Consider the following 24,965-nt stretch of genomic DNA (forward strand, 5'->3'; position numbering starts at 1 on the left):
CAGGCCACTCAGCCATCGACGCCACCATGACGCCAGACAGCCACCTCCTCCTGCGCGAGTGCATCTACACGCATCGGGCGCCGAGTCTCCGCTGCGCCACGCCGCCGAGATCCGTCGTCTTCGATGCGGAGGAGGAAACACCGCTCCACCTGTGGGCGCATCGCCGGCTACCTGCCACGATGTCGTGCAAGTCCAGCTCTGGGAAAGCACGCAGGAAATCACGATCTTCAAGACGACGCCCTCAAGAGGGGAAGCGACGTATCACGCCATCGTCTGGTCCTGCACCACAGGTCCTGGGCTTTCACCCGAAGAAAGTGGCCCGAGAGCGGAGGAGGTCGGAGAACTCCACAACGGCCCCCAAGAGGAGAGCGACATCCGCAGACACCGCGCCGTCGGCTTTCGCCCGGAGCAACCCTACCTCCGCACCCTCACGCTGCCGGACGAGGATGGGGGAACCCCAGCGCCGCCAGCATGCGAACCCACTGGCCCAAGCACCTCTTGCGCGGCGGCGGCGTCATCACCACGCACGACCACCAACCTCACCACCGGCCGAAGCTAACGGGCCAGATCGACCGAGCCCGCCACGGCCAGATCTGAAACCTCGGGACGCCGTCGCGTCGAGGCAGCCACGAGCAGCCGGCAGCCCATCACCTGCGAGAGGACGAGGACGCCGCGCCGGGCAGCCGCCACGCCGGCCGAAGACGCCAAGGACGAGACTCCCACCACCACGGGCTCACGCCGGCAACCTAGGCCGCCGAGTGCACGGAGATCCCTGCCGCCACCGTCCTCCAGCGCGGGCTTCGCCCGTCGAACTCATCCGGCGGCGGCGGGAGGGGGGACGTGTTGTAGAGGGAAACGGCGGCGGCGCAACTAGGGTTCCCCCAAGCCGCCCTGAGGACAACGCGGGGGTCGGGGCACATACTCTGTCTAGGTGGTGTGCGGCTCTTGTTGGCTGCAAGAAACACGAACGTGCGCCTACCATCGTAGGTGTGATGGTGCCACCGGTGGTGCTCCGGCGCGTGGTCGATGCAGACGGCCGCTAGCACACGGGCCGCCGACGGAGCATCACATGGCTCGAAAGTTGAAGGCGTGCTTTGATCGAAGTCAAATTTAACCGATCGATTCCGTTGTTCTGCTCTGATTTATAATATAATCTCTTCGGAGTTGTAGAGAAGTAGGATTGGGATTTTTTTCTTTGGGAAAAAAGGGAGCGATTTATACAGAAATCTCTTGGGGGTTGTAGAGAAATTAGGATTGGGATTTCTCCTACGAGCCCTATGCAGCAGCACCGTGACCCAGCCACCCAGGTGGGTTCGTTAGCCCAAAAAGCCCAACGTTTTTAGTTAACCGATGACGTACGAAACTGGATGGCGAGGTGGACGGATGAAATTATGGTGGGAAGAAGCAATAGCCCCTTTATTATTAGGTAGAGATAGAGATGGAGATAGAGATAGAGATAGAGAGGTAGAGATTTATATAAATTCAACTGTATTATCAGATTAAAGGCAATTGTCAACCGGTTAACCAAGGGAAAACCAACCGAGCTAGCTGTGAGCGGCGAAAACGACCAGAGCGATCAGCTGCCATTTGGTGGCCGGGCCCACATGAGCGATGTGAGAGCGCTAATTGCCTAGTCGGCACCTAAGGCATTAACTAGGAACTCTCTTGGATAGGAGATCCCTCGAACTGCTTCTTCTCTGTTTGGCAGACGCACATGAGCGACGGACAGGATTGGGCTGCTAGTGCAACCCGAATGAATAGTGTTTCCTAGCTACTCCCTCCGTTCCTTGATATTAGGTGTATTTCTTTTTTGATAAAATTCTAAAATGTAAGGTGCCTTTATTTTAATTCCTTGTAATTCCGTTCTTGGGTCATCAAAAAAAGGAAAGTATCTCCTATCTGATTGTATGTATCTCTCATTATAGAGAAAAACAGAAACTATCTAACTTTTGATTCTGTGTATATCTTCCTTTCCTAGTCTAAATGATTTACTTGTCACTAATGAACGAATTAGACAAGGGTGATTTCGTCTTAAATTGTCTATATTTATGTGTCTTGGACACCGTGCCAAAAATAATACACCTTATATAAATGAATGGAGGTGGTATATTATTAATAATAACAAAATAAATAAATATGGCATATAGAAAAGATTGTTTCACTTCCAAACAATACCAGAAAAATAACAAAAATATTCTTACTAATATAGAGCATAGGAAATATATTTCCAACCCAACTATTAAATAAATACATACTCCCTCCATTCCACAATGTAGTGCTTCCTCTATCTCCGTGCTTCAACTTTGACCGTAAATTTAACTACCAAGACCGATTGCGGCGGGAGCAAAAATTATATCAGTGAATTCGTATTCGAAAGAAGTTTTTAATTATGTAATTTTTTCACCCGCCGCAGTCGGTCTCGTTCGTTAAATTTATGGTCAAAGTTCGACCTCGGGAAGCGTGGGCGCACTATATTTTGGAATGGAGGGAGTAAAATATTTTTATAAACTTTATTTTGATTTTTAAATATTCCTTCAAATCAATTTAGGGTTTATATAGTTCCCAACATATTATTGAATTCCAAAGAAATATTGATAGTTATATTAAAACATTTCCCGACCCTTTTATATTGAAGGTCTCCTTTTACCTCTCGTATGATTTTCTTTATAGTTGGATTTTCTTTTAATAATGAAATCCGGATAGATCCAAAATGAATACTAGGGAAAGTTCTTTTTATTCCTTCTCATTTTAATATTCAGCACACTCCCAACGGTTTTAAATCCTAGTCAAACAAGCTAAGAGCAAGCCCCACAACCGAGTTTTAATTAATTCTATTCAAATAACTAACATTCCATTTTGAATTTTGGGATGTTACACAAAAGCATAGTGAGGGTGAGAAAGAACACCATGAAGAAAACATGATGAAGGAGGAACTAATTGATGATGAAGAGCAATGTGTTTTTAGTGAATAAATGAATTCAGAGACACATGATGAAGATCAAGCAAAGAGAAGAAGGGTGAAAGGACTAGCTACCGGGACATGCCCTCGAATAAATATGTTTAGTCTCCAGATACATTACATATTCATTCTAATTCTAGTCAATATTTTACTGCCCAGTCAATGTTACCTGCTTGGTTTTTATACGAAAATTATCGCGTGTGCAATGACTTTATTACCATTTATTTACACAGAGGTTACCCTCGGTATGTTTTCAACAACTTTTTTCCTCCACGTCAAATTTATCATGGTGTCTGTACGAAAATTATTAGGTCTGGGGTGTGTAAATTACAATGCTATTTACCCAAGTTGCCTAGGTTGTTTCAAGAACTCTCTCCCTCCTCCTCCCCCCGGGTTCAAAGATACCATCCCCTTCCCTAATTATGTGTAATAGTTCAAATAGAATTGCGTCTACATCCTCAGGATGCCAGGTCAGTTTACATTGGAGTACTAGAGGATTCTCTTTTACTTGCTAAAAACATCTCCATCCTAGCATTTTCGTGAGAATAAGATTCAGATTACAATCCACCATATCAAGAGAAACTCCTAAATCTACTCCTATTGAACTTGCCATATCTAACAACTTAACATTGTCACGATGTAAATCACATACCTTCGAATACATACCTTCTGAGCAGCCCAAGTTTTTGGCTCTAGCCAGAGACATGACCCTGTCCAGCATAGGTATGTCATCCATATTCTTCGAAGCAATCCTTCCATTGTATCTTTGGTGACCCAAATCCCTCCTTTAACGTTATCTACTTAAATATTAGTAATGTCATTCTGATCGTCACTTAATTTAATCCCCATTTTAGCCCCCAAACTAAGAGTCTGCAAACCTTCTCCTTCATCCTTTAGATCAACTTTGGAAATCTGTACCCTTTCATTGTTAATATTCCCAGAAGTCCCCCCTCCATTAACAGAAATAGAGTCAGATACATCATCCTTTCCACTTGTGTGAGCTGCCAAGTTCTTTGATTTATACAAAAGCAGATCTGCCTCATCTTGTTGTTCTGGGCAGCAGCCTTTTGCTTCAAAGCCAACTTAGTCCTTGTACTAGCACAAATATGGCTAGGTACAACCTAATCACCATTGGTTTTAGTTCTTTTTGGATCTCTTTCAGCCTGTTCCTTATGCTGAAAATCCATCCAATCTTCATACCCTTGAGATAATTCATCCTCACTCTACCATCCCTGATCAACAACCATTTTAAGTTAAACGAGAATTCTATGACCATAAGATTTGGTGTAGTAAGATTAATCCATCAGGGTATTTTCTAACGGTCCACCACAACCACCTTTACCCTGACTAAGCCAAATTCTTGCATAGTCACGATATCCACTTCATGTCTGTAACCAATCATAGAACAAATATCATAAAGTCCATGAATTTTTTTCATAGTCTTGGGCACTCCTTTAGCTTTTGCCCAGATCAGAACTAGCTTACCTGCAGCCAATGAATCATGATTCCACATTTTAACATTCACCATGACATTCCCCCCTTTCAAAGGCATCCAATCATACACAAAGGCCTCACTAATCCTAGCAGTTGATGGAAAGTTAGCCAAAAAGGCAATATCTGAGAACTTCTTGGCTTTCCAATTCCATCTCCAGGGAGAGGTTTTTTTGCTAGGCTTCTAACAAACATGTCAGCATCGATGTCAGGATCACACCCCTTTCTCAGACGCACCAAAGCAACTGCCTCACTCTTCATCGAAGAACTCATCTTTCTCATGGTCTGCAACAAAATAGCCAAGACCCCCCCCCCCCCAAACAACAAGCATGACCACACTTTTTTGTAGCCAAGCGCGAAAATCAGAAAATATGTGTCTCTTTTGTGCAATTCACACACTTCACTTTCACATCACAACCTTTTGGTCCATGGCCCTTAATCCCACATATGTGGCACATATTTTTATCACCCGCAGGTACCTTTCCTACAGACTCCTAAGGTACCACAGGGCCTCCCACCGAGGCTGCGCCAACAGAATTTGCCTTTGAAGATTGAGCATCCACATCACTATTACCTCCTCCCTCCCTGTGTGATGCCTCCTAGGTGCAGATTGCACTGGATTCACCACATGTGTCTTCCATTGATATGACGCAGCTAGGGGAGGGAAATTATTGCTCTGCATAGGTGGCCTACGTGGGTATTGATTCGCCCCCCGATTCCCACCATCGAAACTCCATTCACCCAAATTTGCATCCCTACACGGGTACTGGTTGTTCTGGTAGCTATTTCCTTCATAATTCCTGGGCGGCGCCAAAGAAAAATGATAATTCTGATTGAACTTCCTGGGCTGGAAATTGCAATCAAAATTAGGATTCCCTCTCCCTCCACCTCCGCCACCATCAGCTCTACCTCCACCCCCACACCCGGGACCGAAATGATCTCCCATGGCTGCACCTGAACTGCCATGCCCCCTAGTATCGGCAAAACAACAACATAAGAGATGTGTAACGATATAACCTATCTGCAAACTAGGGTTAGGAGTCGGTGTAATACCAGGCCCCCCTAAACCTAGACCGCCCAGAGGCCTCTTTGTGTCTTTCCAAAACAAGGCACAACCCCCCTAAGCCCAGTGTGACCCAAAGTGTGAATTGAAACGAAAACTTTTCCCACGCAAAAACATCATCTCGTGAATCTCCATCTTTTCGTGTCGGTGATCGAGTGGCGAGCAGCGCACCGTCCAGTTCAGTGACTGTTGGACGTCGAACTCGTCCATCCTATCCCATGGGAAAGCAAAGTGGATCAGGGCCAATACCTACTTACACTAGTTTTCCTCGAACAATTTGGAACCATGGACTAGTGTTACTGACTGAATTAGAAAATGGAAATGAAACAGTAGCTGATATGTGATCTCGAGCAGCACTCACATATCCGGCGACACCAACTTCGTGGGATTTTGAGCACATTTGCATTTTAGGCAGCTCGCAACAACAATTAGCTTTGATCTCTGCTTCTTCGCCATGTTCTTCCCAACTTGCTTTTGAGCACGATCCAAAGCACCCCCAAAGGTAACCAAATAAGGGCAAACTCATGACCCCCTAACCATCAGAACAAACGTCATCTTCATTCAGTTGTTGCAGCGAAAAAAATCGACCACTTGGTCGAACAACATAAAGGGATTCTAGTGCATCTCCACGTTCATGCCCACAGAGACTTGCAATGGAGGAATCCAGAAGCCTAACGCCCTTTTTTGAGGTACATTGAAAGAAACACCTTTCTCACCGTGAGTAAATGGCGGGCCAACTCTGGTGACAGGCAAGATGTGCAATCCCATCAATCCCTTGCTGGTACCGGCGACAGGCGAAATGTGTGATCCTCTTAATCCCTTGCTGGTTCTTATGATAGCTAAGACAGGGGATCCACCGGTTCTGGAAGAGGCGAAACACTTGTCGGAGACAGCCCCATGATGCAGTCCCATCTTGCTTTGTGACATGGATCCTCTGATTTCGACCTCGTGCTTGGCCCAGAGATGAAACCCATCGGCGGCGAAGGAGGGGATCGCGTGATCCTTTCCCTCCCCAAATTCGTGTCATCAAAGTAGATTTGCCTCGTTACATTCTCCCGTTCTTGATCCACTTGAGCTCGATAGACCTGCGCATACCTCTCCCATCTGGATCTCGAGATCAGGTCTTCATTCGTCGCCTGCAACGTCTCCTTCCACTCCCGCACACTCGGTCAATGAGAAGGCGTCGTCGTGAAGTCTCATAGCCCCCTGCAACCACAGCTGCTCTCTTGTCGTTTCCAACACCTCCCGCGACATCGAGCAAATCCGCCGCAGCATCTACAGGAACGTCTCGTAGACGAAGGGAGCGGCATCTCGAGGCAGCTCCAATTCCTGTCAGGCGACAGGAAATGTTGGACCCGTGGATCCGTGATAGCACCCCATATGACCGCTCATACGAGCAACACACTCATATGATAGGCCATCTTTGTCTCTGGAGGCGCCGCAAGAGCTCCTCCCTTGGTCCCTTTACTTCATTCTTTTATGGTAGTTGATTATCATAAAACTTTATTTGCTCCAGAAGACATCACCTGCGGGATACCAACAAAAAGTAATGCGTGAATGTGGTAAAATTCCACAAAGTCTAGCATGTAGGCAGAAAACAACTATCAAAAATCATCACATAAATTGGACTCATCGGACCCAAAGTGCGAATTGAAATGAAAAAAAATATCCCGCAGAAAAACATCATCTCCTGAATTTCCATATTTTCGTGTCGGCGATCGAGTGGCGAGCGGCCCCCTGTCCAGTCCAGTGACTGACGAACGTCGAACTCGTCCATCCTGTCCCATGGGCAACCAAAGTGGATCAGGTCCAACACTCACTTCCACTAGTTTTCCTCGAAGAATTTGAAACCATGGACTAGTGTTACTGACTGAATTAGAACAGAGAAACGAAATAGGAGCAGATCTGCAACCTCGAGCAGCGCTCACATGCCTAAAATTCAGTGGCATCAACTTTCGGGAATTCGAGCACATTTGCATTTCAGATAGCTCGCAACAACATCCAGCTTCTATCTTTGCTTCTTCACCTTGTTCTTTCCGGCTTGCTTTTGAGCACGATCCAATGCATCCCCAAAGGTAACCCAATAATGGGTTCTACACTACTGATCCTCCTCACCATTAGAACAAACATCATCATCATCATCTAGTTGCCGCGACGCCCAAAATCGGCCACCTGGTTAAACAACATCAAGGGATTTCATTCATCTCCACCTCCACGTCCACAGTGACTTGCAACGGAGGAATCCAGCACCCTAACACCCTTTTCTGAGGAACATTGAAGGAAACACCTGGCTTCTTCCCGCGAGTAAATGGCGAGATGTGCAATCCCCTAAATCCCTTGTTGGTTCTGGCAACAGATAAGGCAAGGGATCCACCGGTTCTGGAAGAGGCACAACACTTGTCCGAGACAGCCCCATGATGTATTCTCATCTCGCTTTGCGACGCGGATCCTCTGATTTCGTCCCCTGCTCCGTCCAGAGGATGAAGCCTACAAGCGGCGAAGAAGGGACCGTGGAGTCCTTGCCCTCTCCGAATTTGTGCCCTCAGCGTAGATCCGCCTCGCCAGATTCTCCTGCTCTCAATCTGCTTGAGCTCGATAGACCTACGCATACGTCTCCCATCTGGATCTCGAGATCGGATCTTCCTTCATCGCCTGCAACGGGTCCTTCCACTCCCGCACGCACTGGTCCACGAGAAGGCGTCGTCTCGAAGTCTCCCAGTCCTCTACAACCACCGCTGCTCTCTCGTCACCTCCAACACCCCCGGTGACATCGAGCAAATCGGCCGCAGCATCTCCGGGAACGCCTCGTAGACGAAGGGGTGCGGCATCTCGAGGCGCTTGCAACTCCCGCCGCGCGAGAGGGAGATGTTGGACCCGCGGATCCATGCCGGCAAGGAAGCATATCGGTGGCTAAGGGAAGCGGTGGAGGAAGCGGCGGCGGGAGCGGCGATGATGCGGGGATGGGAGGTCGCGGGAGCATGGGTAGACTAGAAGCCCGAAACACCAACCGCGGCAAGCTAAGTAAATTATTAAAATTTATACCAATTTCAGAAAATAGAAGGATGTCAATATTCATGCGCAAGCTCATTCCACCCACATATAGCAAGGTGAAAACACTCTGCATGTTTCCTGCGCATCTGGCCTAGACCACCCGATGATCATATCATATCGGACGGCTTTGGCAGGGTGGGTACGTAGTAAGAGTGAATCTGGGAATGGTATTACCGCGGGCGTGTTGTTTAGCAACCAGTAATGCCCTGGCCAATGCTCTTAATGACCGTCCCACTGTATCCATGCTAGCTTTTCTTGCCAACGCAGCTTTATGCCTGTTTTAGTCCACGTTGATCATCATCCGTTCATGTTATTAGTAACAAATAATGCTCTTGATGATCCCCACGGTGACAATGTGCCATATTGTCATCTCGTGTTAATGTGCATCCTCTTTTAGCCCGGCCCCGTCCATCGATCGCCCGTGGAACCAAGAAAAACCAGTGCACTCTCGTATCGTTTCCTCGTGATCCATTGGTTCTTCTGCTCCTGGAGAAAGTGTGACAGAAAATCCAAACCCTCTGTTGTGAATCTCTGGCCGGCCGGTAGAATGACTTCGCCGCCGGCGCCTGGGAGGTCGGAGCACGCCGGCGGTGGCGGCCAGTTCCACGTGCTCAACTCCAGCAGCGGCGGCGGCGGCGGCTCTGACGCTGGGCAGCCCAATGGCGCGGCGTATCGGCAGCTGCCTTCTCCACGTGCCGCCGCTCCCGCGAACGGCGCGGCGTATCGGCCGCTCCCGTCTCCACGAGCCGCTTCTCCTGCCAACGGCGTCGCAAGAACGTGCCACCGATCGGCGGCAACGGCGACGGGGCCGGCAACAGAACTAGTTAACGAGCGCTCCTTTGTGAGCCTCGCAACGATCAACGCCACTTGGCGTGCTTTCATTCATTCGCCACGTGTCACGTTCTGGACGCTCTCTTCGGATTTTATTTTTTTTATTTTTTCGCACGCGCTTTCGGCTTTTTAAACAGTTTTTTCGATGTTTTGGTTTCCCCGTCTTTCTTAGCTTTTCGATCAAAAAAAATTTCGAATTTTTTCTTTGCGCGAAAAAACGCGTCTTCTTTTTTTCCTTTCGCGAAAGTCACGGTTTTTCTTCCGCAAGAGGCACGGTTGTGCTTTATCGAGAGTCACGGCCGTGCCTTTCGGAAACGAAAAAACGCGTTTTCTGTTTTTGTTCTTTTGCGAGAGTCACGGTTTTGCTTCCGCGAGAGTCACGGTTGTGCTTCCGCGAGAGTCACGGCCGTGCCTTTCGGAAAGGGAAAAACAAAACGCGTTTTCTGGTTTTTTTCTTTCTTGAGAGTCACGGTTTTGCTTCGCGAGAGGCACGGTTGTGCTTACGCGAAAGTCACGGCCGTGCCTCTCGAAAAGGGAAGAAAAATACGTGTTTTCTGTTTTTTTCTTTCGCGAGAGTCACGATTTTGCTTTCGCGAGAGGCACGGTTGGGCTTTCGCGACAGTCACGGCCGTGCCTCTCGGAAACGAAAAAAACGCGTTTCTGTTTTTTTTCCTTCCACGAGAGTCACGGTTTTGCTTCCACGAGAGGCACGGTTGTGATTTCGCGAGAGGCACGGGCGTGCCTCTTTCGGAAAGGGAAAAAAACCGTGTTCCCGGTTCGGTTTTTTCGTCCGGTTTTTTCGTGAAAAAAAAGTTCATCAAAACCTATCAACATGAGATCTAGTTTTGAAGATCTCGACGCGAGGAATCCAATGGTGAAAACGGTTCGAGATTTGGACGCACGGTTTAAGAGATAAAACGTTTTGAATAAAACGGATCCACGAAAAAAAGGGAAAACTCCCAGGTCGCGACAAGTGGCGCGCTGCATGTGCGCCACTTGTCGCGACCTGGGAAAGTGGAGTGTTCTTTGCAACTAGTACTCCTTAATTAGTGATTTTGTTTTCTTTGGCTTATATTTTTCTTTCTCAGGTTTCTTCAGGCTTTTTCACTACATGTCTACATAACACACAACCATTTATTATATATGGTTCAACTATCAAGCTTCGGTACGTAAATATCAAACAAAAAAAGCAAAACAACAACTAAGCCTCTATAAGTGTTTGAATATGACCCCTATCATAAGCTGCGTAGAATTCATGACTAACAATAATAATAATAATAATAATAACACATGTTGGCATAACCTTTCACACAGTCATACAAGCAATCCGTAGCCCTAGAGGAAATAATTGTCGGTGTGATTTTCTGCTCACGAGATGAAGGATTTACTCCAAGTTCAGGCCCTCGAGGCGAGGTAATTTGCATGTCTGATCTGTTTTGATGGTGGTTGTCTCATATGAGAGAGGCGCATGTTAGCTGCCGACTCGGGAGGCCCCTACCTCCTTTATATAGGTGTACGCCTAGGTCTGACCTGAGTTGGTTATACCTGGCAATGACGATGGTTTTACGTCATTACCATGTTGAAGGCATTGCTCGTATATGCTCGTACTGGTTCTTCAGGATGAAAATCTGGATTTTGGCCCTGGATGGTTGGATCCGGCGACGGCGACACTTAAGTGTCACTCCCTTCGTGAAGGTGTTGCTGTTGAAGAACCTCGTCGTCCGTGTGGTGCCATGAGATAATTGGTGCGAATATGATCATTGTTGTAGTTTGTTGCTTTGCTGATCTGATCGCTTTTTTCCTCGCGTGCGTATAGCTTTGGTCTTTATACGACTTTGCTATTTATTGGCATGTTTTTGGCGTGTGCGCGTTGGTGTTGGATGTGTGCATCCTAATTATGCAGAGGCCAGGTGTGTACTCATCGTGTTTATGTAAATAAAATGCTTATGAAAACAAGCCGAAGGGCCCGTTATCAAATAAAACAAGTAGAAGTACTTGGTATATAAGCAAATGATCAAACACACATCTGTTCTGAATTAAAAATGTCAACACATATAGCACAACTTTATATGGAACACGGATTTAAGTTATATGGTGGCATTCAAGCATCAACGGAGTGCATGGTCGATGCTCCACTCACAGGTGGTGAATAGCTAGAAAACTGCAGCACATAGTTTTTACACATAGAGACATGGATAATATTGTCACATGTCCACACAATATTTTGCTGACGATGACCATACAACACAAAGCAACAAAAGAACAGCCATGTGTTCGACAATACTACTATATCTCCGAAAGAAGAGTCACCATAGATTGACGGGGTTTACAGAAGGCCTCCAAGGGCACTGCCCTCGGAGCAGTTAGGCCAAAGCCGTCGGTCATGTCCACAAGCTCCTCCCCCACTCTTTCCCATTCGAAACATTGGATCATAGTTCCCAGAGCAAGGCCTACCATCTGCATACCCAAATTCTCTGCTGGGCATCGTCGCCTGTCCATACCAAATGGCATAGCCATATTACCTTCACACTTTTCACCCTCAAACCTATGAAAATAATGTACAAATTAGTAAGGTCTACGCTACTCATATAAGCACTTCCAGTAAACCAAAATAAACAGAGAAGACTGGTTTCATACTTAGTACCTTTCTGGAATAAAGTTTGTTGGTTTATCCCATATCTTAGGGTCCCTATGTATTGCAGATGTGTTCACAAGAAGCATTGTCCCCTTGGGAATATAAAATCCACTGACGGTGCAGTCAATAGAAGATTCATGAGGAACAAGAAGTGGTGTTGGTGGATGCAAACGAAGCTTCTCCATGATTATGCAACGAAAGTATTGCAACTTTAGGAGATCGGACGCCTCAATTAGGCGTATTGGTTTCCCTATGTAGGAATCAATCTCATCACGAACTTTGACCATCACCTTAGGGTTATTCAGCATGAGGGACATCGCCCACTCAACTGTATCTGCAGAAGTAGATGATCCAGCTTCGAGGGCGCTCTTCAGTGACAGAAGAATGACATGGCATAAGTAAAATGTTATACACACTCGAGAAAAAAAAAAGTACTGTTCCAATGATGAAATTTTTTATAAACATAATTTTTATAAAGGTTCAATGACAAGCACAAAATCTAGTAAAATAAACATGGCCACACTATACATTTCATTAACTAGGAAAAAAGGAAATCCACCATAAGGTTTGCTATTTATGTTGAGAAAACATGAAAGTGAATACTAAATTCTGGTTGCGATATTTATATACAAAACCCATGCCACAAGTCCATTGCTTGCTATGAAGATAATGTTTTCTGATACTGATAAGGCTGTGACCAATGTCCCCTCGATAATTAAGCTTCATAGCTTGATTGAAGGTACCCAACCCTCCGCTATATGGTGTAGAGCACCAGCCACATGACAACCATGCCCCAGATGCGCGCATTGTAACAGGGGAAAACAACTATTGGAATGTGACTTACAATGAGATGTGTGGATCGACAAGACAGGCAGTGAGCTAGGAAAGGAACAACATATAGAGAAGGGGAGTGGGAGTAAGAAGATGGATATGGAAAGTGAGCCCCAGCATTGGTATAGCTTATGTAGATCCAACAACAAAACATACCTTCATCATTGGAAATGTATTTATGCAGCACAGTATCTAGAAAAAAAATCTAAGATTTTAGATCATCTTTTAGCAAAAAGTGGCTTTCTGGATTTTACTATTTATGCACACAAGCAAAATATGCCTAGTTTTCGATACTGGAGCAGGCAACCAAATTGTGAGCTCATTACACCACTCCAATCAGTGGCAGGAATATTCCAAACAAGTTGGTGGTAAGTGTTTTTGCCTTCCCACAGACTTTTGATGTGATTTCTTGCATTCTCTTGCAATTACTTCCCACTCTCAGGTGTGTACTTCACCTCCCCTTATCATGTGAGTTATGTGCGTTTCCAGGTTTACAGGTTTCTGCAAGAAACACCTCGTTTTGTGGGTAAACTGGTGGTCGAATACCTTTTTACTGGTTTCAGTTTAGATAGCGGTTTGTAATAAAACCTGCCTGGGCTTAGACTTTCTTCCATATAACATGACTGTAATTTCTACTTGAACCCGTGAGGTTTTGTGCACTGTCACCTACGGGGAATTTTATAGTTACACATGGAACATGTACTAATAACAATTGAAACTAACTTCTAATGTCACATAATGGGTATTGTAATTGCATCATTCACTGTTAAATATCTACTTCCTGTCATGTCTAGCAGTACACACCTAAAGGCGACTTGATCCAGATCTTAAAGCCTTAATTTAAATTATATGGACCCCTTTGCAGTACCCTCATCCAAATATGCCACTGAAATATTTCTCAAATTATAAGTGAAATACTCAGGATGCACAAAGCTCGGATAAGCTGGTCAGGGCAATCCTCTGGGTCCTTGTGTTGCAGGGACAACAGTGCCCCAATCATCGTCCTCCCTGTTGTCGTGCCATCCTCCATCTTCTTTCTCTCATCCTCGCTAAGTCCCTGCACGAACTTTGTTCTACTCTCTCGGAGCCGCCACAACCGTCTCCCGAACCCGCCGATGTCCAGCCACCGCACCAGTGTTGGTATGTAGTCCCACACCGTTGACGCACCAATAAGTGTCATCGTCTCCTCCACCATTGTCCTAAACCACTGGACCTCATCTGTCACCTCCAATATCTCCTCGCCATCGCTACACAAAACTCCATTCAGTTACAAAATCAAGTCGCTTTATATAAAAATTACTGTAACCAAATGTAGTGAATAGTTATTGTCCATAATTTTTAAATATTTTGATTGTAAACATGAAAACAACATGGGCAAATTCACCTAAATACTTTATTACTATCTAGACAACAATATGAACATAACAGGAGTGATGATTCAAAATCATCTAATTTGGAGCTAAATTTGTACCATACTGATTTTTTTTGTTCCTACTGCAAATGGTTTGATTAATTAGTCTAGTTTCTAAGGCAACAAGAACCATAGTTACGGTTAGGAGCCTCGAGGATGAAGTTACGAACATTAGTATATAGATTGCTTAATGCTGGTCACCCAGGGTGCAGAATAGAACTCAGCTTAAATTTTTGTCGCTGAGATCCCCTTCTCTGGAACTCGGCGTAGAATAAAGCACCCGGTATCGACACACTTTCCGTAGTGATCTATTTTTTTTTAATGGAAGTGATCTATCTTTTTTCTTAGTGCATCTCACCAGGATCAACGCGAGGACTACAAAACTAGATTTCATTTAGTAAATATAAGATGGTACACTAGAAAAGTTTGTAAAACCGTTTTTAAGTACAATTTCTGTTGAATTTTTATACTATAGTGAGCAGTACATCGCATTATTTTGTATGCTATGTATGGTTGGAGATAGTGGAGTATGTTGTATGCATTCATGATGGTGTGCCGACGGCCTTTCTATGCCTATGATTGGCCTCAGCATATATGATGGTATGTCGATGGCTTTTCTTTGCCGACGATTCTCCAGGCCGTCGGCATACATCCATCTATGCCAACGGCCCGGACAAAAAGCTGCCGGCATAGAATAATCAGTCAGCATAGCTAGTTATTACGGTAGTGATTTTAATTGAGTGATCTTACATACGTCCCATAGTATGTCCTCGCGCATATCATGCTCGTCATTACGTTCATGAGCATCTCGAAGAGCCGCGACTTGAGCTCAACCCGCGCGCGACCACCGGCCGCCGAGCGGTAGAGGCGTCGCGCCATGGACCTCGCCATCCGCGTGTGGACGTCGGCGTACTGCTGCACCCGGTGCGCTGAGAGGAGCTCAGTGACGCCGATGCGGCGGATGTGGCGCCAGTAGTCCCCGTAGCTCGCGGTGCCCATGGTGCTCCAGTCGTAGGAGAGGATCTTGCCGGTCGGCAGCTGCGGCCGGTTGGCAAACACGATGTCGTGCACGCCGAGACACTCCTCGGCGGCTTGGGCGGAGGACACGACGACGACGTTCTTGGCGCCAAACCGCAGGCGGAAGACGGCGCCGTAGAGGGTGGCGAGGCGTGTGAGGCGGCGATGGAGGGGGCCCCTGAAGAGGTAGAGGTGGCCGATGATGGGGAGAGCGGGAGGCCCTGGCGGCAGCAGCGGGCTTTGGTTAGTCCTGCGCCTTAGACACCCCAGAGTGAATAGGGGGAGCAGGAGAGTGATGACGAAAACGAAGATGTTGTTCATTGTGTCACTGGTGCACTTAGACACCCAGAGAAGTTTAAGTGCCACTGATCTTCCACATATACTGTCTAATTTGTGTGCATCGGCAGGTAGGACGCGGCCTGGCATTTATACCCAGAAATCACAGATAATTTAATCGGGAAACAAAGATGGTCGGCTGTAGTGTAGCGCTAGCTAACAGTGTCGCAGATAATTTAATCACTGATATTTCGGGACTCCAGGCAATCATCAAGCTACGAGACAAATCAACATCAATAATTCAACCAAAGGATAATGTAGCCCAGATTAGTCCAGCCATCTCACTAGTATTGGCATACCGTCCATTGCTATAAAAAATCTCTATTCAGTAACAAAAAGCATGTCTCTTTATATCACTTACTAGAAGCAAATGTTCTATAGTCCCTCTGACCCGTATTAATTTGACGCCGCTTTAGTATGGAGGGAGTATAATTTTTTAAACATTTAGATAGCAAACCTGAAAACAACACATTTGCCTCAGAACATTTTCGTGTTTATACTGCAAATGGTTTTTTTTTTTTTGCGGGAATACTGCAAATGGTTTGAAAGGTAGAGAACCCGTCATTAAAAAACAAATGCAGATTTGGAGGAGTGTGTACGCGCGCGCGCAGGGCAGGTAGGATGTGACGTGCTATATTATACCAACAAATCACATCTTGATCCATGACGAGTGTAGAAGTTTTTTTTAGAAAAACTTCCGATCTATTCATAAACTGTCAAGGTAGTATAAATAACACCACAAGTAAAAAAATACATCCAGACCCGTGGACCACATAGTGACGACTACATGCACTGGAGCGGGCCAAAGGAGCGCCGCCATCATCGCCCCTACCTCATCGGAGACGGGCAAACCTTGTTGTTGTAGACAGTCGAAAAATCGCCGTGCTAAGGCACCATAGGACCTGCGTATCAGAACAACAACTGCCGCCGATGAAGAGAAACGTAGATCAGAAGAATCCGACATGTAGACACGCGAACGAAGACCGGATCCATGTGGATCCACCGAAGACAAACGCAAGGTTGATGGAGCAGTACAGCTCTGAAGATGGATTGGTGGCACGTGGCTGCGGCGGCCTCATACCCGGCAGGCGTCCTGGTTGAGGAGCACGCCGGACTGGTGGGTGCCCATACCTGGCAGGCGTCCTGGTTGGGACCTCAAGTCTTAGATGTTAGGTTTGGCTGCGAGGTCTGTTTGGTATTAGGCCCAGACTTTCAGCGCCCCTACATCAACTGGATAGGGATAGCGACAGATGTTCCTTAGTTGGTGGATTTAGTCTTACTGTTGTATGAATCTGTAAGGTCTTGTGTCAATAATTAATAAAATGGCCATATGCATCGTCCAGATGCAGAGGCCGAGGGTCGTCCTCCTTTTCTAAAAAAAAAAGACAAACGCCGACCGAATCCTATGAGATCACCCGAAGACAAACCTCCACGCGCCCTCGGACGATGTTAGCAACAACACCAGAATGGGCTAGGCGGGAAGGACCTTATTCCATCTACAGAGAACTGCCTCCACCTCACATCTCTGAGTGGGACACAAACCCTAATAAAACTAAAAATACATCAGAAACGGAGTCCTCCCGACGGCAAGGGCTGAGATGCACTGCGCCTCCTGACGTGGGTTCAACTGTTCAACTGTCATATGATCCAATCTGACGACTGTAGAAGCTGAGTGCTCCAGAAAAATCAACATTATTGATGATAATTTATCCATAGGATAATGTACTGAATTAAAATACACCTTGATCCATGACGACCCTAGAAGCTGAGGGCTCCATGCATTTTGCTCAGGATAAATACAAATTAAGCAGCACATGTCAATAAATAAATTAATAAATACAAGCAACCTGCCCTTTTGTTTTGTTTTTTTCTGTTTTTTAGGGGAGAACCTGCCCTTCCGTTAATGGGAGGGACACGTCGCCCCTCTATGGCAAACGTTGCACCGTGGGACATCACAATCTAAAAACAAAACCCAGAAACTGCTATCACGCTGGTGTAAAAATAACTTTCTTTGTCAGGACCCTCCTAAATTGCAGTTGTCTTGATTTGTCTTTTTTTTGTGTGTGAGGGGTCTTGATTTGTCTTGATTAAACAACGGCTTTCGTCTGATGCCTTGAGAATACGGCATCATTTTATTGCATATTCTCAATGACAAATGTCCTCATATGCCCCTCCACAGGCTTGGATTCCATTGTAAATATTAGATAACACACTTAAATCATGTTTAGCACTTAGAACTGCAAATTCTTCTACTATATTATATTTCTGTCAGTTTTCGTTAATTTTCATGCCAAGGTCAGATGGTTAGGTTCGTTCAGTGGATGAGCCATTTCCGTCAATTATGAGACGTCTATGGTGACTTCGTCAATCTCAAGATGTGATGCCGGCTCAGTATCTCGGAAGTACTCATGCAGGTAAGGTATGTGTGCGTGTATTCAGAGGGGCGAGTATATATATGTGCATATATGTGGCATCTGCGATTTTACCATGTTTAGAAAAGAAGAAGTTGGAAAGCAAATCGGAGTCCATCCAGAGGAGTTTTGGATCCCACAAATGACGCTTGAAACTTTTTTCAAAGATTTGGGGATCTTAATTGCTTCAAGTGCTTCAAATGCAACAACCTACAATTGAGAAGTTATAGATCTCGTCTGGGGCTTCAAGTTTCATATATGGATCATCTCAATCAAACTTTGTATGAATTTTCAATGATTATCCAAAGTTGAGCTGCATTGGGGGAGACAAAATAACAGAGTTTGGTTGAACCTGGTACGTTCACTATAGGTTTTTTTAGAGGTGTCACTAGGATAATCAAACTGAGAGTATTTAACCAAAAACTACCACATTTCACGGAAACGTGACAGAAAACCACCACTTTACGATTTTGTGCAGAAAACTACCACTTTTGTCCTAATCCGTGGCAAAAAACTACCAAGTCTCGAAACCGGCCGCTTCGCCCGCGCTAAGCACCAAACTGACCAGCGGGTCCCACGTTTCAGGTGCCACGCTGCCCAACCGACGCCCGCCGCGCGTTGACGGCGCGTCTGCGGTCGGAAGCGGTGGTGTCGGTCGGCCAATAAGTCAGAGCGAGCTGAGCCACTCGTCCTCATCCTCTCCCTCCTCGCTCGCTCTCACTCGTCCTCATCCTCTCCCTCTCCCTGGTGCTCTGAGCATATCACCATCGCCGCCGCAGCCATTGCTGCCGGTAGAAGTTGAGGATGCCATCCTGGAATGACGAGGAGAGCTCGGACGAGGACACCTGCATGGTTTCAATGGATCCTCAGATCTTTGTAAGTGCATAATGGTGGAACAGAGTTAGGGTTAGGGTTAGTTCATCCAAATTGGAGATTTCAAAGTTGCTTTTGGTTTGATTCCAAGTTTCTTTTGCAGGAAACCCCTCCATCTTTCTGTGGTTCTTACACTGAATCTTTGCCGACTTGCATGATGCATCATCAGAGGCCGAAGAAGATGGTAGCTTTTGGAGGAGCCTTGACTGGGAGGCGATATATGGGTTGTCCTGTGCAGCAGGTATTAGATCTTGCAGGCTTACTTGTTTTGCTGGTGGAGATGTGTGGTGTGTGATGTGTTTTGCTGCTGGAGATGTGTGGTGCAGCATGTTAACTGAATTTTGTGTGCAGAGATGTGTGTTGTAGTTTTGAACTAAAACTTGAAAGTGCCGTACATATGGAAGCTATATGTGAAAGTAGATCTTTAGTTAACTGAATTCAATAAATGATTGAACCTGAGAACACCTGTTAAATGTCTACTGTGAACTGAATATATTTGTTAGCTGTTAACTGAATATAGCTGTTAACTGAATATAGCTATTAACTGAATATAGCTGTTAAGTGAAAAAGAACAGAGTTACATGAATTTATCTCTGCTGCTAAATATAGTTGTTAACTGGATTTATCTCTGCTGCTAAATAAGGTGATGTGTGCTTAGTATCAAGGAATTATGTTTGCATGATTCAGAGAGCATATTGATGTAAACAAAGGGTTTCAGTTAAATGAAATGACTTTATGACTTGAGTTATCTGTACTAAGTTTGTTACTAAGTGCTTTGTGCTTAATTATAAATAATTGCTTCTGTAGGATGTAGGTGTCAACTGTGGGGTTGTGGAGTGGGTGGATGGTCCTTGGCCAGAGATTCTACAAAGGTGCCTAACAATAATTTGGGATATGTACCATGAGCAGAACTTGGGGAGGGTGAAGGACAAACAAGCCCATGAGAAAGAGGTGGCCAAGCTAAAGAAGGAAATTGATTTCCCGTCAAACAACTACAGCCAGTTGGTGGAAGATGTATCCAAGCTTTTTGACTATCAAGACGGCAAGATGTCTCATGACATGGACTATACCAGTCAGGCAATCAATGAACTAAATGAGAAGAAGAAACAACTTGAGGATCAGGCAAAGATTGAGTTAAGTATGGAAAAGCTGAAGCTTGCCAAGGAGCAAAGGTGCATTCTTCAAAGCCAAGCAGATATCATTCAGAACATGAGGAAGGCCATGAAGGAAGTGGAGGGGGACAGGGACCTACTTAATCAAGAGAAGAAGAAGCTGGAGTGTCTGATTGCTGACCTACTCAATGCTGGGCATGCCAGCAAAGATAAGCTGGAGAGGATCAAGGCAATAATGAATGAGTGAAGTGGTTGCTGTGTTGGTTAAGTAATTAGTAGGCCTATATATATAGTTGGCCTTAGAATGTGATGCATGTTAGGTGTATATTTTGGGAAAGTTTCATGTGCTTTCAGAACCTGAATCAAGATGGTATGAGGGAGGAACTGTTATGCTTTAAGTAGCAGGTGGTTTATCTATGATGTAATGACTTTTATGTTAAGACCTACTATGCTAAGTGAGTACTCATGCTAAGTTAAGTAAGTAAGATTGTTTTATCTATGATTAGGCTGTTTTACTGTGCATATATTATGTGTAGCCAATATCTGCATACATATCCTAGCTAACTGACAGTAGTGACATACTTGGAAATGATAACACTGACAGTACTGACATACATACTTTAAGTAGATAGCAAGCAGAACTGAACATAGATAGCAACTACATAGCAAGTAGATACTGAACATAGATAGCAAGTTCATACTGCTGGCATACATAGATAGTACTGGCATAGATAGATAGTCTGACATAGATAGATAGAACAGACATAGATAGATAGTCTGACATAGATAGAACTGACATAGAACATCCCTAGGAGTCACATAGTGCTGACCAAACATCACATTTTAATTTACTGAACTAAGATACTGACGAAACTGAACATTTCTGCTACTGACGAAACTGAAGCCAGCATCTCACTCATTGATGGGGGCTGGGAGAGCAAGGACGGCGTCGGTGACGTCATCCGCGGCGGCCGGCGGCGTGGTGGATGAGCGGTACATCCACCATCGGGCGCGCTACCTGGGGTCGGGGGAGCGCTGCACCTCGCGCATCGCCCATAGGAGAATGGTCGCCGGCGGGATGGTGCGGCCGACAGGGAAGGCACGCTGCTTTTCAGCAGCTGTCATCATCTTCACCAGGCCGCGGGCGTGGTTCCTCATCATCGCCTGGGGAACCAGCATGCGATCTCCCTGTACTGCGCTCGCAGCTCCTGGTTGTTGCCGGCGAGATCTTCGATGGCCTGTTGCCATTCCATGGCGACGGCGGTGGGGGTGGCTGTCGGCGGGGATTTCGACAGGAGAGAGGGGGAAGTGGAGTGGGCGGTGCGGGCGGCGAGTGAGCGGAGAGAGCGGTGGGTGGACACGCACTAATGGCTGAGAAACCGAAACGGCTACTGGTACTAAACGCACGTTCACCACGCTGCGGGCGGCCACGCACGGTCAACACATTACGTGCCTAACTAAATATAACTAGTGTGGCCGATGCTAGTCTAACAAATCACTAGCACTATCCCATTGGTACTGGATGCATGGTTACAACCAACTAGTCCTGGGTTCGAGCCCCAGGCTAGACTTTTTTGTGCAGAGTTTTTTAAACATTTCTAAACATGCACCTGAGTATGAACATTTCTGAACTGTAGAAATGGCAAATTAAATAAAAAAACAAATCACTAGCACGGAAAATTAGAACAAATAAAGCAAATTAAAACTTTTGTAAACATGCACCTGCCAGCATCACAAATTAGAGTCATAAATAAGTACCATACATTCAACATTGTCCACAAGTTCACATGTCTGAATTTAACCAGGCTAGTAGCAGAACACAAACTTAGTACCATACAATCAAACTAAGTAGCACAACACAAACTTAGTAACAGAGTTTCAATGGTTTCCACTAGCATTGAAATAGGCTGCAAACTTGCTAGGAGGTTTCCTCTTCCTCTTGCCTTGTAGCGACCCGACCTCAAACGGTCAAGTCTCTGTGTTTGAGTGTCATCCCTGGATCGGTAATGCTGACACACACAGTACTCGAAGGATTTATAACAGAGTAGCAATCACACACTTATTACATCGAATGTCTCAAAAGAGAACTTATTACAATAAATATGGCTTAAGGCCATCTAATACGATAACAACGGAAGGCTTGGAAGATAAAGTGAGTCCATCAACTCCAACGGCATAGCTGAGCTGCACGGCAACGACCTAACGAACCTTACTCCTCGTCTGAAAAGTCTGCAACATAATACGTTGCAGCCCGAAAAACGGGTCAGCACATGGAATATGCTGGCAATATAACACAGTAGAGCAAGAACAGAATAATGATATCACTACATGCATATTTGGCTGGTGAAAAGCTCTATGGTTATAGTTTTGCGAAAAGCCAATTTTTCCCTACAACAAAGAAATAGATTTTACTTAACTATCATGGTAGTTGAAACATCATTGAGAAGGTTCCTCCAACTCAATCCCAATTAAAGTGATTATCAACCCAACAATATTAAATTAGAGTGATGCGATACTTAGGATAATGCAAGTACTAGATACTCAAGATGTCCATAACCGGGGACACGGCTAACCATGATTAGATTGTACACTCTGCAGAGGTTTGCGCACTTTTCCCCACAAGACTCGATCGCCTCCGTTGGATTTCTTGCACAACATGGTGTTTGAGAAACGGATGACCGAGACACAGTCTTTCAGAAGCATTAACTCTAACCCCGGGTAGACAGTACCAACCTACATCCCTCTACATCTTCTAGCCTACCACTAGAAGAGGTCATGCAACTTACTCAACTATGCTAGAGCCCATAATAGCTTGTGGCTGCACACGGAAGTTTCAAGCATGAAATATCTCAGTTCCCTTTGAGCCTAGGTGGCGGACCTTAGGATGATCACACGGGTACTCCGGGATATCCTAGGACAACATTGGATTCTCCAGGTGCCCGACAAGCAATCCACCAAGATGTGTATTAAAGTTGCCACCTTAAGTTGAACCATTAATTAACAAGCTCACATCTGTCATGGATTCACTCACCCAAACCACGTCTATGAGCATAGCATAGCAATATAAGCATTACGTAGAAGTAACTCCCAAGGGTTTTATAATAACAGAGCAATAGGTTCTACCTCATCAACTACTTCCCGATACCCACATGTTAATCACCTCCTAATCATGCAATGTTTGAGAATTGGAGCTAATGCATAAAAACTGGGTTTGAAAAGAGTATGATCAATGTGTTACTTGCCTTGCTGACGATCCGCAAAACCTAGGGACTCGAGTAGCACGCTTCGCACTCCGGGAATTCTATCGCAAACAAACAATAGCATACATAAGCAATCAAGCAAAGATGCACGGGTAAATCTCGAATAAGAAGATCTAACCAGAAAGTTCAACTTAAGAACTCCGGTTTGCAAAAAGAATCAAATCAAACGGAGCAGCGAAACTCAAACTGCGAAAGAAACAAGATCCGTTTACTAATCTGGACTAAAGTCAAATTTTACAGTACCAAAATCCTATTTAAGTTGATTAAACAGAAAGAGGGTTTCGAGACGAAGATCTAGGCGCTTGAATCGCCTGATTCCGATAAACGAGCAAAAAGATAAACTGAAACGAAAATCGGACCAGAAATCGCGATCGAAAATAATCGCGAAAAACCCGAGAAAAAGAAAAACTGACGAACAGGCTAACGAACGAACGTTCGTTGTCTGTGACTAACGGGCGAAAACCATTCGTTAAGACGAACATACGGACGAACGTCCGCAAAATAAACTAAACTGAGAAAACCGGCGAACCGATCTAAAAAACGAAATAGGGTTTTTTTAAAAACCGTCGGTTTTTACCTAACCGAAAAACAACGAGCGGCTCCGGATTGGATCGGCGGCGGCGGCTCCGGCGGCGCGAGGTGGGGCTGCGGGGTGGCGGCGACGGCGGGGCGGGGCGGCGCGGCGGCGGCGGCGCATGGCGGGGCGAGGCGCGGCAGGCGGCGGCGGGTGGCGGCGGCTACTGCTGCTGCTGCGTGCGGTGGCGGTGGTGGTGGCGATTTGGGGCGGCGGCGGCGGGGTATTTCAGAGGAGGAGGGGCTGGGTCGGCTTGGGGAAGGGGCAACCCGAGGCGGCGGCAGTTTCCCGGACTCCGGCGGAGTCCGGTGCGGGCACGGGGCGCGCGGGGAAGGCGGTGGCGCGGGGTGGGCCGGCCTTGCTCGGCTGGGCTTCGGCCCAGTCGGGCGGTGAAGTTTTTTTTTAAAGACAGATTCCGCCAAAAATAAATTCTAGAAAAATAAATAAAAATCTAAAAAAGCCAAAACAAATTTTCACCGTCTAAACAAAATATTTAGAACAAGATGAACATTTTCTTGGCCCTAAAATGAAATTTTGAAAACATGCAATTTTTTCCTATGCAATAAAATAACAATATAAATCCGAATAAAAAAATAAATATTTGATTTTAATATTTTTCCTCCAACATTTCATTTATTTTAGAGAAGTCATATTATCTCCTATCATATATTTTAATATGAAATATTTTCGGAGAGAAAAATAATAAAACAAATAATCCTCGTTTCAATATTTGATAAAATTCAAATATGAAAACAGTGAAATCCCCAACTCTCTCCGAGGGTCCTTGAGTTGCTTAGAATTTCGAGGATCGCGGAACGAAATGCAACAAAAATATAATATGCATGAATGATCTATGTATAACATTCCAAATTGAAATTTTGGGACATTACAAACCTACCCCCTTAAGATGAATCTCGCCCTCGAGATTCGGGTTGGCTAGAAAATAGGTGTGGGTGGTCTTTGTGGAGATCATCCTCTCGTTCCCAGGTGGCTTCATCCTCGGTATGGTGGCTCCACTGAACTTTCCAAAACTTGATAACCTTGCTGCGGGTGACTCGACTGGCAAATTCAAGAATCCTGACTGGCTTCTCCTCATAGGTCAGATTACTG

General features: G+C 45.5%; 1 pseudogene; it reads right to left on the reverse strand.

Annotated features, from left to right (window-relative positions):
* Window positions 1-11,721: 11,721 nt before the first annotated feature.
* LOC123075867 (cytochrome P450 81Q32-like) lies at window positions 11,722-15,664 on the reverse strand (annotated as a pseudogene).
* Window positions 15,665-24,965: the final 9,301 nt, after the last annotated feature.

This window comes from Triticum aestivum, chromosome 3D (assembly GCF_018294505.1).
Source record: "Triticum aestivum cultivar Chinese Spring chromosome 3D, IWGSC CS RefSeq v2.1, whole genome shotgun sequence".
Classification (NCBI taxonomy): Eukaryota; Viridiplantae; Streptophyta; class Magnoliopsida; order Poales; family Poaceae; genus Triticum; species Triticum aestivum.